Source organism: Caretta caretta, chromosome 8 (assembly GCF_965140235.1).
Source record: "Caretta caretta isolate rCarCar2 chromosome 8, rCarCar1.hap1, whole genome shotgun sequence".
Lineage (NCBI taxonomy): Eukaryota > Metazoa > Chordata > Testudines > Cheloniidae > Caretta > Caretta caretta.
Genome location: NC_134213.1, coordinates 104,057,369 through 104,071,319, shown reverse-complemented (window position 1 = coordinate 104,071,319; position 13,951 = coordinate 104,057,369). Strand labels below are relative to the sequence as shown.

The 13,951-nt window shown below is 48.9% G+C and overlaps 1 long non-coding RNA gene across 1 annotated transcript; it reads right to left on the bottom strand.

Moving 5' to 3' along the window:
• Positions 1 to 293: 293 nt before the first annotated feature.
• On the bottom strand, positions 294 to 5,390 carry LOC142073129 (uncharacterized). Its single transcript, XR_012669808.1, has 2 exons — positions 3,710 to 5,390; positions 294 to 1,551 (listed from the first exon to the last, which is right to left on the bottom strand). It is a non-coding gene; the product is annotated as an uncharacterized LOC142073129 (long non-coding RNA).
• Between the last annotated feature and the right edge of the window lie 8,561 nt (positions 5,391 to 13,951).

The window sequence follows — 13,951 nt, the reverse complement described above, 5'->3', positions numbered from 1 at the left end:
CTACCAGCCCCAGTGATAGGGTGACCAGATAGCAAGTGTGAAAAATCGGGAAAAGGGGTGTGGGGGGGGGTAATAGGACCCCATATAAAAAAAAAGCCCCAAATATCAGGACTGTCCCTATAGAATCGGGACATCCGGTCACCCTACCCAGTGATAACAGCACCTGGATTTTAAGTGATACCCTGGGATAGGTCAGCTAGCCCAGGCTGAAACCCCCCCACTCACGTGAGAGAGGCACAACACCCCATAAAAGCCCAAAGTAACTTTGCAATAAAGAAAAGGAGGACTTGTGGCACCTTAGAGACTAACCAATTTATTTGAGCATGAGGTTTCGTGAGCTACAGCTCACTTCATCGGATGCATACCGTGGAAAGTACAGAAGATCTTTTTATACACACAAACCATGAAAAAATGGGTGTTTACCACTACAAAAGGTTTTCTCTCCCCCCCACCCCACTCTCCTGCTGGTAATAGCTTATCTAAAGTGATCACTCTCCTTACAATGTGTATGATAATCAAGGTGGGCCATTTCCAGCACAAATCCAGGTTTTCTCCCCACCCTCCCCAACAAACCCACTCTCCTGTTGGTAGTAGTTTATCTAAAGTGACCACTCTCCTTACAATGTGTGTGATAATCAAGGCAGGCCATTTCCAGCACAAATCCAGGGTTTAACAAGAACATCTGAGGAACGGGGTGGGGTGGGGGGAGGTTTGTAGGAAAAAACAAGGGGAAATAGGTTACCTTGCATAATGACTTAGCCACTTCCAGTCTCTATTCAAGCCTAAGTTAATTGTATCCAATTTGCAAATGAATTCCAATTCAGCAGTTTCTCGCTGGAGTCTGGTTTTGAAGTTTTTCTGTTGTAATATCGCAACTTTCATGTCTGTAATCGCGTGACCAGAGAGATTGAAGTGTTCTCCGACTGGTTTATGAATGTTATAATTCTTGACATCTGATTTGTGTCCATTTATTCAGACTCCAGCGAGAGTTTAAGGGGAGGGTTCACACTAAACACCTCTGCTCATTCTGTGACAGGCTGCATCCTACATCTATCCGCCCAGGAGACGTTTTGTTTTCATGGGACTGACAGCAGATGGGTGACTAAATTTGTTTTAGAAGCACTCAGACCACTCTCTTAAGTTCACATTGTGTGCAAACTGCCCCGGGGAAAATAAAAGCCACACAACAAAACCATCACAATCAGGTTCAGCACAAAAACAGAAGCGTAAAATGCATGTGTGTGCATAGGAACTCACAGCAATTATATTAAAGAGACATACAGAGGGTCAGCACCTCAGCTACAGAGGAAGGATGGTCCAGTGGTTAGGGAAGTAGCCTGACTTAAGAGATGCTGGTTCAGTTCCCTGCTGGCCCTGCTGTAGACTCCCTATGTGACCTTGGGTAAGTCTCACAGGCTACGTTTACACTTGGATTCCCAGCTTGAGTAGACGTATGTACTAAAAACAATGTATCTGTGTCTTTTTGTTCTATGTTTGTACAGCACCTAGCACAATGGGATCCTGGGCCATGACTGGGGCTCCTGGGTGCTTCTGCAATAAAAACAATCAATAAACAGGTTTCAGAGTAACAGCCGTGTTAGTCTGTATTCGCAAAAAGAAAAGGAGTACTTGTGGCACCTTAGAGACTAACCAATTTATTTGAGCATGAGCTTTCGTGAGCTACAGCTCACTTCATCGGATGCATACCGTGGAAACTGCAGCAGACTTTATATATACACAGAGAATATGAAACAATACCTCCTCCCACCCCACTGTCCTGCTGGTAATAGCTTATCTAAAGTGATCATCAGGTGGGCCATTTCCAGCACAAATCCAGGTTTTCTCACCCTCCACCCCCCCACACAAATTCACTCTCCTGCTGGTGCTAGCCCATCCAAAGTGACAACTCTTTACATAATCAAGTCGGGCTATTTCCTGCACAAATCCAGGTTTTCTCACATCTCCCCCACCCCCATACACACACAAACTCACTCTCCTGCTGGTAATAGCTCATCCAAACTGACCACTCTCCAAGTTTAAATCCAAGTTAAACCAGAACATCTGGGGGGGTAGGAAAAAACAAGAGGAAACAGGCTACCTTGCATAATGACTTAGCCACTCCCAGTCTCTATTTAAGCCTAAATTAATAGTATCCAATTTGCAAATGAATTCCAATTCAGCAGTTTCTCGCTGGAGTCTGGATTTGAAGTTTTTTTGTTTTAAGATAGCAACCTTCATGTCTGTGATTGTGTGACCAGAGAGATTGAAGTGTTCTCCAACTGGTTTATGAATGTTATAATTCTTGACATCTGATTTGTGTCCATTTATTCTTTTACGTAGAGACTGTCCAGTTTGACCAATGTACATGGCAGAGGGGCATTGCTGGCACATGATGGGAAATAGCCCGACTTGATTATGTAAAGAGTTGTCACTTTGGATGGGCTAGCACCAGCAGGAGAGTGAATTTGTGTGGGGGGGTGGAGGGTGAGAAAACCTGGATTTGTGCTGGAAATGGCCCACCTGATGATCACTTTAGATAAGCTATTACCAGCAGGACAGTGGGGTGGGAGGAGGTATTGTTTCATATTCTCTGTGTATATATAAAGTCTGCTGCAGTTTCCACGGTATGCATCTGATGAAGTGAGCTGTAGCTCACGAAAGCTCATGCTCAAATAAATTGGTTAGTCTCTAAGGTGCCACAAGTCCTCCTTTTCTTTTAATCAATAAACAGTACAAAGTGGTTGTCCATGAAGACACAGTGAGTCACTGGCAGAGATAGGAATAAAACCCCCTGACTCCATGTCCCTTTTAATCGAAGGGAATCACAGAATGCCAAGCAGCATCGTATCTAGGTGCTGAGTACGCTGCACCATAGCCACTAGCTTATGCTGCTCCTTAATCAGAGACTAGAGCAAAGGAATTCTAAACACCTGTCCCCTACTCCCCACACCTTCCCTGAGCTACGAATAAAACCGGACACCAAAAGTCTGGTTAACGTGGCGGGAGGTGCCAGGTCATTAACCCAGACCAGGCCCTGCTCAGCCCAGGCTGCCTCCGACCTGCAGGCCGGCTCCTTGTCCAGCTGCAGCAGCTCCCAGCCTCGGAGCAGAGGGAGCCCAGCTGGGGTGTGTAGGGGGGGAAGGGAGGGAGCTGGAGACCATCCAGCCAGTGATAGGGGATGAGGGGGAGAGGAGCAAGTGACAGGGGTAGGGCCTTGGGGGAACAGCCAGAGAAGTGGGTGGGGCCCGGGGAAGAGCTGGAGAAGGGGGTAGGGCACATGTGCCAGCCCAGTGATGGGGGGCGGTCTGGATGCTGGGGGGGCAGTTCCAGGGGGCTGGGTGATGTGGGGGGGGGATATTTCCTGGCTGGGGTGGCAGTCTGGGGAGAGGCTAGGGGGCAGTCCCTGGGTGTGTGGGGGACAGTCCCTGGCTGGGGGAGGGGGGACCCTGCACTGCCAGGGCTCCCCATCTTTGCAGGCAGGCCCCGCAGCCGTGCTCTCCGGGCGCTCAGCCCAGCCCAGCACGGCAGTGAGGGTGGCCATACCCCAGGCCATGCCACCCATACAGTAAATTATTTAATTTGAACAATTAATGTTCGGACTTGTTTGCTGATTGAAAATGCTCTTGGCAGACATTTGCCAGGCTTGAAATGAAAGCTGCTGTATCGACTTGCACCCCATTGCTCTCGTAGAACAAATACGAGACCTTACGTTTGCGTCGCCATCCAGGTAGTAGATATAGATATTGTGTGGATGCGGATGCAGAGAGCTGCGGCTGTGGCTCATGATGGTAAACAGGTTGAGAAATGCTGGTCGAAAGCATCGTTCTGCTGGAAAGGTGCCAATGGCTGCCTGCAGGGGCCTTTCATCTGGAGAGGACTGGTTGAAGCCAAGGGGTGCCAATCGCTCTCCGGCAGACTCCACAAGGATCAGTCAACCCGCTTTTTGTACTGAGAAGGGCTGCAGCTAATGGAAGCAACTACCCCAGGCACTGCGTTACCTAGCCAGGCTGGCACGAAACCAGGGTGTTGGGCATCTGCCAGCCATGCAACCACAGGGGGGCCTGAGGCAGCGAGGGGGCCCCCTTGGCATGGTGACTCAGTTACAAGCGAAAGGCAAATCCCGCCCAGCCTCATGGAAGGCAACACTGCTAGGGGCCCCAGAACTGAGCTTTGCAGGGGGCCATCGAGGGACAAATGCTGCCACTGGCCAGAGACATTTTCCTGGCTAACCACTTGGGCCAGAAATGGCCGATGGTGTTAAAGAGCTGTTCTCTTGAGACTTTTCGTCCACTCTTGCAGACCCAAAAGGCAAAGGCAGTCTGGTTCAGCATCCAGGTTTTCAGGTCCCGATTTCCCCTCTGTATCTTTTTGAAGTTTGCCCATCACTAGTAATCTCTGAGCAGGGTATTCTGACTGGGACCATAAGCCAAATTGCCAAGATATTGCAATAAAGGCTCCCTTCTGTATAGAATGATAGACATGTAGGGCTGCAGGGGACTTAAGACGTCATCCAGTCCAGCCCCCCAGTGCTGAGGCAGGACCAAGTAAACCGTCCTAGCCCATCCCTGACAGGGGTTTGAGCAACCTGCTCTTAAAACCGTCCCATGATGTGGACTCCACACCCTCCCTTGGAAAGCCTGGACCAGAGTTTAGTGATCCTGAGAAAGATTTTCCCAATATCTAACCCAACTCTCCCTTGCTGCAGATTAAGGCCATTGCATCTCATCCTCCCTCCAGTGGACCTGGGGAACAACTGGTCAGCATCCATTTATTTAGGTTTGGGAAGAGGGGGTTATTCTTGTAAAAGGGACGGGATGGGTGAGGGATTTGGTTGTTGTATAACTGGGTCCGTGGCAGACAGGCCCTTGTGGATCAGGACCTAGGTTCAAATCAGGAAGATAGTGATTGAGCTCTGTTGACAGACCTAAAATGACCTCCATGTAACAAGTTCGCGGGTGTCAGATGGCCATGTCACAAACCCTGCCATTAGATTGGCAGTACGTCTCCTTGTCTGCTGCTGTTAGCAATCTCAGCATACGGGCAAAAGCCTGAATGGACGTGGAGGCTGAATGCTCCTGCCTCCCCAAAGGGGGATGCTTCGGCCTGTTGCTTGTGCCGGGCACTATTCTGTGGATAAACAGATCACTTCCGTCCGGCCGCTCCTCAGTCCTCTTTCCCCACCGCTAAATACATTTCTATCAAGAGAATGTCTCTCCGTTGATTTTTAATCCAACAAGCCAATCAAGATTCAAGCCACAGCCTCCTGAAGTTCATCATTTCAGCTCCAGGAGCGGCTGATGACGGAGCGGCTATTGCTCCCTATTCCACGGCCTCTCAGAGACGACTGCCGTCGGGGCTCCATTTGCCGGGCTGGCGTTTGTGCAATCAATTCTGCTGATGACTCCTTTCATGGAGACAAAAAAACAGGTTTTAAATCAACGTCTTGACTTTTGCCGTGACCTTGGGGGAGCAGTGGCAGTGGGGCGGGGTGTATAAAATACTTTCTGGTTTTTTTTTTTTCACACCCTGTGAATGATGCTCAAATTTCAGGGATGATTGTATCCTGGAAATGAATTTTCTATTTCATTACTCTATCAAACGCCTCCAAGAAGTTATCTCATGATTAGCAAATTAATATTTTCCTCCCCACTCTTGGCTGGCGGCAAACAATTATCAGACGATATGTGGGAACACCTATTACTAACTTTGAATAGTTCTTTTAATGCACGGATTTTGATGCACCTTGGCTTCTGTCAGCATGCATAATTCCAGACATTATGGCCACTTATACTGTGAAGCAAATTGCAAGGGGCTATTATGCTATCCTTGCTAGGACTCTGAGAGACAGTCCCCTGCCCCAAAGAGCTTACAGTCCAAATAGATGAGATGACGAGTGAGAGAAGGGAAGCACTGTAGCTTTAAGAAAGCAAGGGCAGAAAAATCTCTGCTTAAAGTGGGGTTATATTAGCAGTGGAGTGACTGGAAAGAGATGGGCCTGAGCTGGAAAATTTGAATTCTGAGCCAAACTTCCCTCAAGGGTCGGGAGCATTACCTTCTGGGGTTTTCTGTTTCAGTTTGACCAGTTCTGTGTCTCACTGATCCAGGATCAAAGGACCAATCCTGGTATTCCAAGACTGATTTTGGTGGGCATCCTGCATGTGCAAGGACTGCAGGATCAGGTACTAACATGCACCTGGGACCCTAACAGTCCAAACGAGCGGAGGGCCCACTACACTGTAACCCATATCAGACATGAGACACTCAGTGAAGCCCAACTCACGGTTGTCATCATCTGTGTTTAAAATGGGTCTTGGGACCTATCATATGTGAACTGGTAACACGCTGGTAATTGCTGTTGTTATGTGGTATATGCCCAGGTGAGATAGGACGAATTATAAAGATGTGCTGGAAATAAGGCCATAAGGGGCACCCTGCCCTAGTCAAAGGAATGTGTGTCTTCCTGCTTGAATGTGTCTCCCCTGTAAATTGAGCAAGGAGAGCCAATGGAAGTACATTTACACAGACCGTAAAGAAAGCACTCGAACTAGCCACTGGGGGAGATAGCCACGTAACGACCATGACAGGGGAAGGAGACTGAAAAAGTGAATGTGGTAGCTTCCTGATGGACACAGCGAGCTGAGCCCCCAGGAGGGCAGCCTGACGTTGGAAACAGAGATACACTTTGAGGCTGTAAGCGGAGAGAGCAAGGCCATTTTGGCATCCTTTGCCCGAGGAGACAAAGAAACCCAGCACTTTGAGCTGTGTGTTAGATCCTGGCCAAAGACTGGCCAGCCATGCTAGAAGAATGGACAGCTGGGTTCCTTCCCTGCCTCCCGCATCATCCTCAGGAATAGAAGTTCTATAGTCAGAACCTGATGGCTGATTATGCCACTGGCATGCAGATCGGAGTAGAATTCAACCCACTGTCCCTTTAGCTGCATTGGCTCCTGCACGGATAATGGGAACAAAAGCTTGTTTGTGCCCGTGCTGTGAGGAGGGGGCATCTCGAAGGCATGTGGAGCAGATACAGGACTTTCCATTGACTTTACTCGGCTTTGGGCCAAGCCCATCATGAGAAAGAAGAGGGCAATTTTCTTATAGTCACATGTTGGCTCAGAAGTGTACTGTAAGCCACTCCCCCTTGAAGGATTGGGCAACTGAAGCCTGGCCGGTCGGCAGTTGGGCTTGGGGAAGAGAGAAGATAACCAATGTGCTATTTTATTTGACATGTGGGACCCTGTGTAGAAGCTTGCTTGGTAAGGATGGGTCAGACCTTGAGGGGAAAAACATAATTTGGCAAAATTGGAAAAGGCTCATCAAAAACTAGTCTTAGGTCTGGTAACCATAGGGATGGTCCTGGGATGATTTTGAGTCTGTAACAAAACCGAAAACCTGAAGACTCTGATGTGGCTTTGAGTTTTGGAATGACAGTTTCAGCTGGCTGCAGCTCGGGCATCTCAGCTGAAGGAGGAGCAACCTCCCACCTCCCAAGAGATTCAGATAAATTTTAAGGCCAGAAGGGACCACTTGATTGTGGAGGAAAATTCAGTGGACCCAAGTAGGCCTAAAACTTTGGTCAAGCTAACTGTTTATATGAAGCATAAGAAGAGAGTAAGGAAAATTCCATTGAGGGGCAATTGCAAACAGCACAGCTTAAGACATGTAACCATAACCGCTAGAAGTTAAAAAAACCCATTAACCGCAAAGGAAACACCTGTCAATAACAGGAAAAACTTGTTTTTGCTAAACTCCAAGTAAGGCAAAGCTACTGTTAAAGCTTGCACTATATGCCAAATAAGGAAAATTCTGTTGAAGGAAGTAGGTTTGACAAATTGTGGTTTTCAGCAATATAAGCTCCCGTATTTTCTGTTTACGCCAGAGCAGCTCTGGCTCACTCTCCCTGTATGCGCATGCTTGAATAAAGGAACCTCAGGTTTGTTCTGATCCAAACACAACGCGTGGTTAATTTTCCACCACAGTGATCATCTAGGTTGACTTCCTGTATAGCACAGGCCATGGGACTGCCCTGAACTAACTCCTGTTAGAACTAGAACAGATCTTTGAGAAAACCATCCAATCTTGATTTAAAAATGTCCCATGATGGAGAATCCACCACGACCCTTGGTCAATTGTTCAATGATTAATTACCCTCACTGGTTAAAAAAATAAAAAGTGCCTTATTTCTAGCTTGAATGTGTCTAGCTTCATCTTCCAGCCATTGGCTCTGGTTAGACCTTCATCTGCAAGACTGAAGAGCCCTTTATCAATGAATTTCTGTTCCCTGTGTAGGTACCTACAGACTGTGATCAACTCACCCCTTAGCCTTCTTTTTGTTACGCTAAACAGATTGCCCCCAGGAGCTCAATCAGTACAAGGTGTGTTTTTCAAATCCTTTAATCATTCCCATGACTCTTCTCTGACTCCTCTCCAGTTTATCAACATCCTTCTTGAATCGTGGACACCAGAACTTGACACTGGGAGGTAGACAAAGCTGGAACAATGAGCACTGAGATGAGAGAGTCAGGAAGTTCTAAGCAGTAATATTCACCCCATTCTAGCCTTGAACCCTTGCCCCAGCTCAGCTACTGACTCACTGTGTGGCCTGGGGTATATTACTAACCCCTCCGCTTCAGTTTCCCTCGCTGCATAGTGGGGAATAGCCAGGAGCAGCCCTAACCATTTAGATGGGCAGACTGGGAAACGTTTTCATCCCCGCCCCTGCTCTTCTAGCGTAAAACATACCTCCCAGAATTCACAGCCAGCCAATCAGTGGAGCAAAAATGTCCAGCCTATCCTAGCAGAGCAGAAAACCAAAAGCCCCAAAGCACAGCAGGATGGCGCTGCCTGGAAGGTGGCCACCTTGCTCGCCTGCCCTAGAATTAGCCCTGGGAACCTGGGGATAGCCGCACCTACCTGCATCACAAAGGGGTTGTGAAGCTCCGTTAGTTGGTCTGCACAGTGCTCTGCGTAAGTGCAGTGAAAGTGCTGAAAACCCTCCCTCTTATTATTGGATCCTGGAAGCCCTCCTCTGGTCTCTGAACTCCTGGCACATAGGAAACAAACAGCCCGTGGCTCCTTTTTGCTGCGCCGCCAGCTAATTTGGCTATTAAAATGACAAACGGAGGACGGTGGACACACGCCCACTCACCCTGCAGCACCTCAGCCAGCAGCACTGAAAAATATTCCTAAGTAAAACAGGATCGTGTTTCTTCCTGGACCCTCTCCTAGAGAGATTGGGCCCTCGGAAACAAGCTATTTAGAATCCAGGGAACACTAGTCACCCAAAACTAACAATTTTTAGGTAAATTAAATTATTATTTATTGTAGTAATACATTTTTAAGCGCAGAAGGGACCATTGCGATCATCTGGTCTGGCCTTCTGAGGAGAGCCGGGTGAATATCTGATTTTTCGGTTCAGTGGTAGTTCAAAAAATTGGAAAAGAACAAACACTGGTTTGGGTTTTGTTCATAATTTTTGGCATGTTGGAAAGTCAAAATCTATCCTTTCGGGCTGAATAAAACATTCATTTGACCTGAAACGAAACGTTTCATTTAGATTTTGACCCTTTAAAAACACTTTTATTTAAAAAAAGAATATTGGAGGAAATTCTGAAATAGTAATTTCAAAGAAACATTTCACTGGACAGGGTAGACACAGCATAACCTATGGGGGGGAGGGATAGCTCAGTGGTTTGAGCATTGGCCTGCTAAACCCAGGGTTGTGAGTTCAATTCTTGAGGGGGCCATTTAGGGATCAGGGCAAAAATTGGGGATTGGTCCTGCTTTGAGCAGGGGGTTGGACTAGATGACCTCTTGAGGTCCCTTCCAACCCTGATATTCTATGACCGTAACAGTTCTCCAGCATCTGTCTCAGAATACCTGACAGGGTCAGCTCTGGTCACAATTGTGAACTCCACTGCCCCAGGGTCACAGAAACCAGAAGCCAAACCCTCCACGGCTTTAAAAACCCCTGTGTATTTTTGAAACGCCTTCTCTTGACTACTCAATTTGACAAGCACACCCAGCAGCTGTCATGTGCAACTGCCAAGCTACGTGCTCTAGACCCGGGGTGCTGGAACGGGGCAGTCGGGGGGCCATGGCCCTGCCACTTTTTAATGGCTGTAAGGGCGAGTGATGGGGGGAGGGGGCGGAGAGGAGCAAGCGGGGGACAGGGTCTTGGGGGGAAGAGGCGGTGTGGGGGCGGGGCCTTGGGAGAAGAGGTGTGTGAAAGTAGAATGAATTATACTGAAATTATAATTCATTAAAGGTATGCTGCTTGAAAGATTTGTTGAAATATAGTTGTCAGGAAGAGAAACATTAATGAGTGTGAGACAGTGGGTCCTCAAACTAATTAACTTAGAGCTGCTACTGAGCTAGGAGATTGGTAAACGTTGGTATGCAAGTAAGATAAGTATGTATATTTGTCAGTTTCTGCTTCCTTTTGTCTCCTATGTTAAATTGGCTTTGGCTTATCTGTATAAATAAGTTAGCTTAAGCTTTTGCAGGAGGCTCACATATATCTGGGTGCATTGGCAAAGCACTTTGCTAATAAACAGAGTGGTCTGACAAATTCAGTGAGTCTTGAATCTGACTTTGACAGGTGGCGTGGGGGTGGGGCCTTGGGGGGAGGAGCAGCACGGAGGTGGGGCCTCGGGGAAAAGGGGTGGCACTAGGGCTGGGTCTCGGGGGAGGGGGGAAGGGGTGGCACAAGGGGGCAGGGCCACGGTTCAGGAGCAGGTGGCCCTCCCAGTTTTAGGGACCTTCCGTTGCCCCTGCTCTAGACATGTTCCTGTGTGGAGTAGACAGGAGATATTGGCTGCACAGGCCGGTAGATCTATGGACCAGTCATAGAAATGTGGACACCTAGGAAAAGATTGCCGTGGAGATGCAGGGGAAGGGGTACGACAGAGAGCAGCAGCAGTGTGGCGTGAAAGTCAAGGTGTCCCTGCACGGGAGGGCCCGGGTGAGCTCGGCACACAGATCCAGGAACTTGGCCTTTCGCGTCTGAAAATGCTGCAGCCACTGCTCATCCTTGCAAACCTGCATTACAGTGCGATCCCACCAGCCAATGCTCCTTTCTCAGGCCCAGAAGTGGCGCTCCGTGAATGCAACCCACAACCTGGAATTGTTTTTCCATGCCCCTTTGCAACCTGTCCAATCCTGGCCCCCGTTGCTGAGGTACTTCCTGCGGCTCTGTAGATCATAGAACCATAGAATATCAGGGTTGGAAGGGACCTCAGGAGATCATCTAGTCCAACCGCCTGCTCAAGCAGGACCAAGCCCCAGCTAAATCATCCCAGCCAGGGCTTTGTCAAGCCTGACCTTAAAAACCTCTAAGGAAGGAGATTCCACCACCTCCCTAGGTAACGCATTCCAGTGTTTCACCACCCTCCTAGTGAAAAAGTTTTTCCTAATATCCAACCTAAACCTCCCCCACTGCAACTTGAGACCATTACTCCTCGTTCTGTCATCTGCCACCACTGAGAACAGCCGAGCTCCATCCTCTTTGGAACCCCCTTTCAGGTAGTTGAAGGCTGCTCTCAAATCCCCCTTCACTCTTCTCTTTTGCAGACTAAATAAGCCCAGTTCCCTCAGCCTCTCCTCGTACTGGAGGATTGTTTGTCCAGCGTTAGCAAGGTTCATGGAGAAAATTCCGGCACCAGCTTGCCTCCTAATCAGATCAGCTCGGCAACAACTATACCTAGTGCTTTTCATTATTCTCATTGTCTAGCTGATTATGCGGGTTGCGGCACGGGCTGATTGCTGAGAGCGTCTGTAATGTAATCTCGCTGCTGTAGCAGCTCTCCCTGCAAATGTACGCGCCATGTAAATGTTTAATCGGGACATTTTGCTGATGAGCAGTTCTTACCCAGTTGGGATTTGGGTAGGTTTTATTTTTGGAAGTTGTTGTGGGTTTTTTGGTTTTTGCTTTTGGGTTTTTTTTTTTTTTTTTGCATTTCACACAAAGTTTATTTCTTTTCTTTCTATAGCTCCCTGATTCAGAGCCACAGCCTCGCGCTGAAATCACTCTCCATCTGGGGCTTGTTGTCATGGCAAAGTCATTTTTATATTTGTAAGTCTTTATAGGTCATGAGCAATTTGGCACTTAATCAATTTCAGAAAAATAAGCAAAGGACTTGAGAGAGCTGCCGGGCTTCTCGCAGAGACGAGCGATACCAATCTGAAAGGACGGGTGGAAGATGATAATTATTCATGTATCCATTTGTAGGAGGAAAGGGTTGTAAATGAGGATCAGTTCAGACCATTCTAATCCTGGGGCTGCTCAGGGCCAGAGTACAGCCAACCCCTAGTGTGCCAGCTGCCCCATGACTCAGAAGCAAGCACTGTAGGTTCTTCAGCCCTGGCGGGTCCCAATAACAACTCAAGGAACGACTACAATGCACGCTAAGCCCGGGCTCTGACTCAGGTTTGAGCCCAAGCCCCCCTTCCGTCCACTCACAAATCAGTCTGACTCGGGTCAGCAAGCATTCAGGAGCCGGGTCCCAGGACCCTGCTGGGGAGGGGTCAGAGCCTCAGTCCTACTGTCCTCAGGTCCAAGCCCTATCATTTGCAGTGTAGACGCAGCTCAAGCCGCAGACCCAAGTCAGAAGGTCTGTGTATTGCAGTGTGGAAGTGTTAGCCCGGCTGGGACACCCAGATCCAGATTTACAATGCAGTGTGGATGCTCAAGCGCAGGCTGGGTCCCAGAGACCCGAGTTTACAGTGCTGTGTAGATGTCCCTTCTGGCTAAGGGAAAGGGTTTTTACAGGGCTGGCAGGAGGGGAAAGATTGCAAATACCCTAGTACAGAGGTGAAAGTAAACCGGTACGGTATGGCGTACCGGCGAGAGCCGGTACCCAGCCGACCATACCGGCAGGGGGCAGCTTCCCCAGGCTGACAATTTAAAAGACTCCTGGGCTCCTGGTAGCGGCTGGAGCCCCTGGCCCTTTTAAATTGCTGGCCTGGGGAAGCTGTCCCCTGGGGTAGTGGTGGCGTCTGGGAGCCCCGGGGCTCCAGCGGTGATTTAAAGGGCCCAGGGATTTAAGGGCCCCGCCCCTTCCGCCCGAGGCCCCACCCCCCACCTTGCTTAGGACCCGGCCCTACGTACCAGTAGGTCCATTAAGTTACTTTCACTCCTGCCAAGTACAGAGGCTTAAACAGTAACAATTCAAAGTGGACAATAGCAGTAAAGGTCTGGGTCCCTGGGACATTGCAATCAAGAGTCAGGGTGCTTCAGGCCTCGTGCCTGGGGTAACCTCTCCAGTCCAGTCTCTATCCAAGGTAAATGGAAGCCTGCAGGCTCAGTCTCTCCTTGGGGCCCCTCCATGCTGGCTCCCTGCCCAGCCACAGCTGCTCCCCAACAAGACCCACACAGACCTGCACCCAGCTGTGACGTCCAGCCGTCAGTCTGTTCCGCACATGACTCCGCACACAGTTCCTGCCTCCTGCTTCCCTCCAGCTCCGAGCTTTCCACACGGCTGCTGCTTCCGCTTCCCTCAGCTCCTGGCTAGCCATGCAGCTGCCGTTCCCCCAAAACAGAACCCAGCCACTTGCTGGTTCAGAACCTTGCCCCCTTACTTGTCCAGGAGGCAGGGGATGTGCAGTGGGGAGAGAGTTGATGCAGACTAGCAAATCCACCACGCAACCAACCTTCAAAGATTCAGAGAACTCAGGGCTGAAAGAGACCTATTACCTTGTCCAGCCTACCTTCACCGACTGATTAGGCTTCCATCCCTTCGGTTGGGGACGTTAGCCCACAACCAAGTGCACCTTTTGCCCAGAAGCCGTCCTGAGAGTCATCTTAAATTTTCCCGTTTCTTATTTTCATCCCATTACACCCCTATTCGCAGGCTGTTATTGTGACGTGTGTAGTGTGACTTTTCCTATTGGTGTATCTTTTAAGAAGGGGATTTGCTGTGCTCCCACTGAAATCAGTAGCATCACCAGGTGC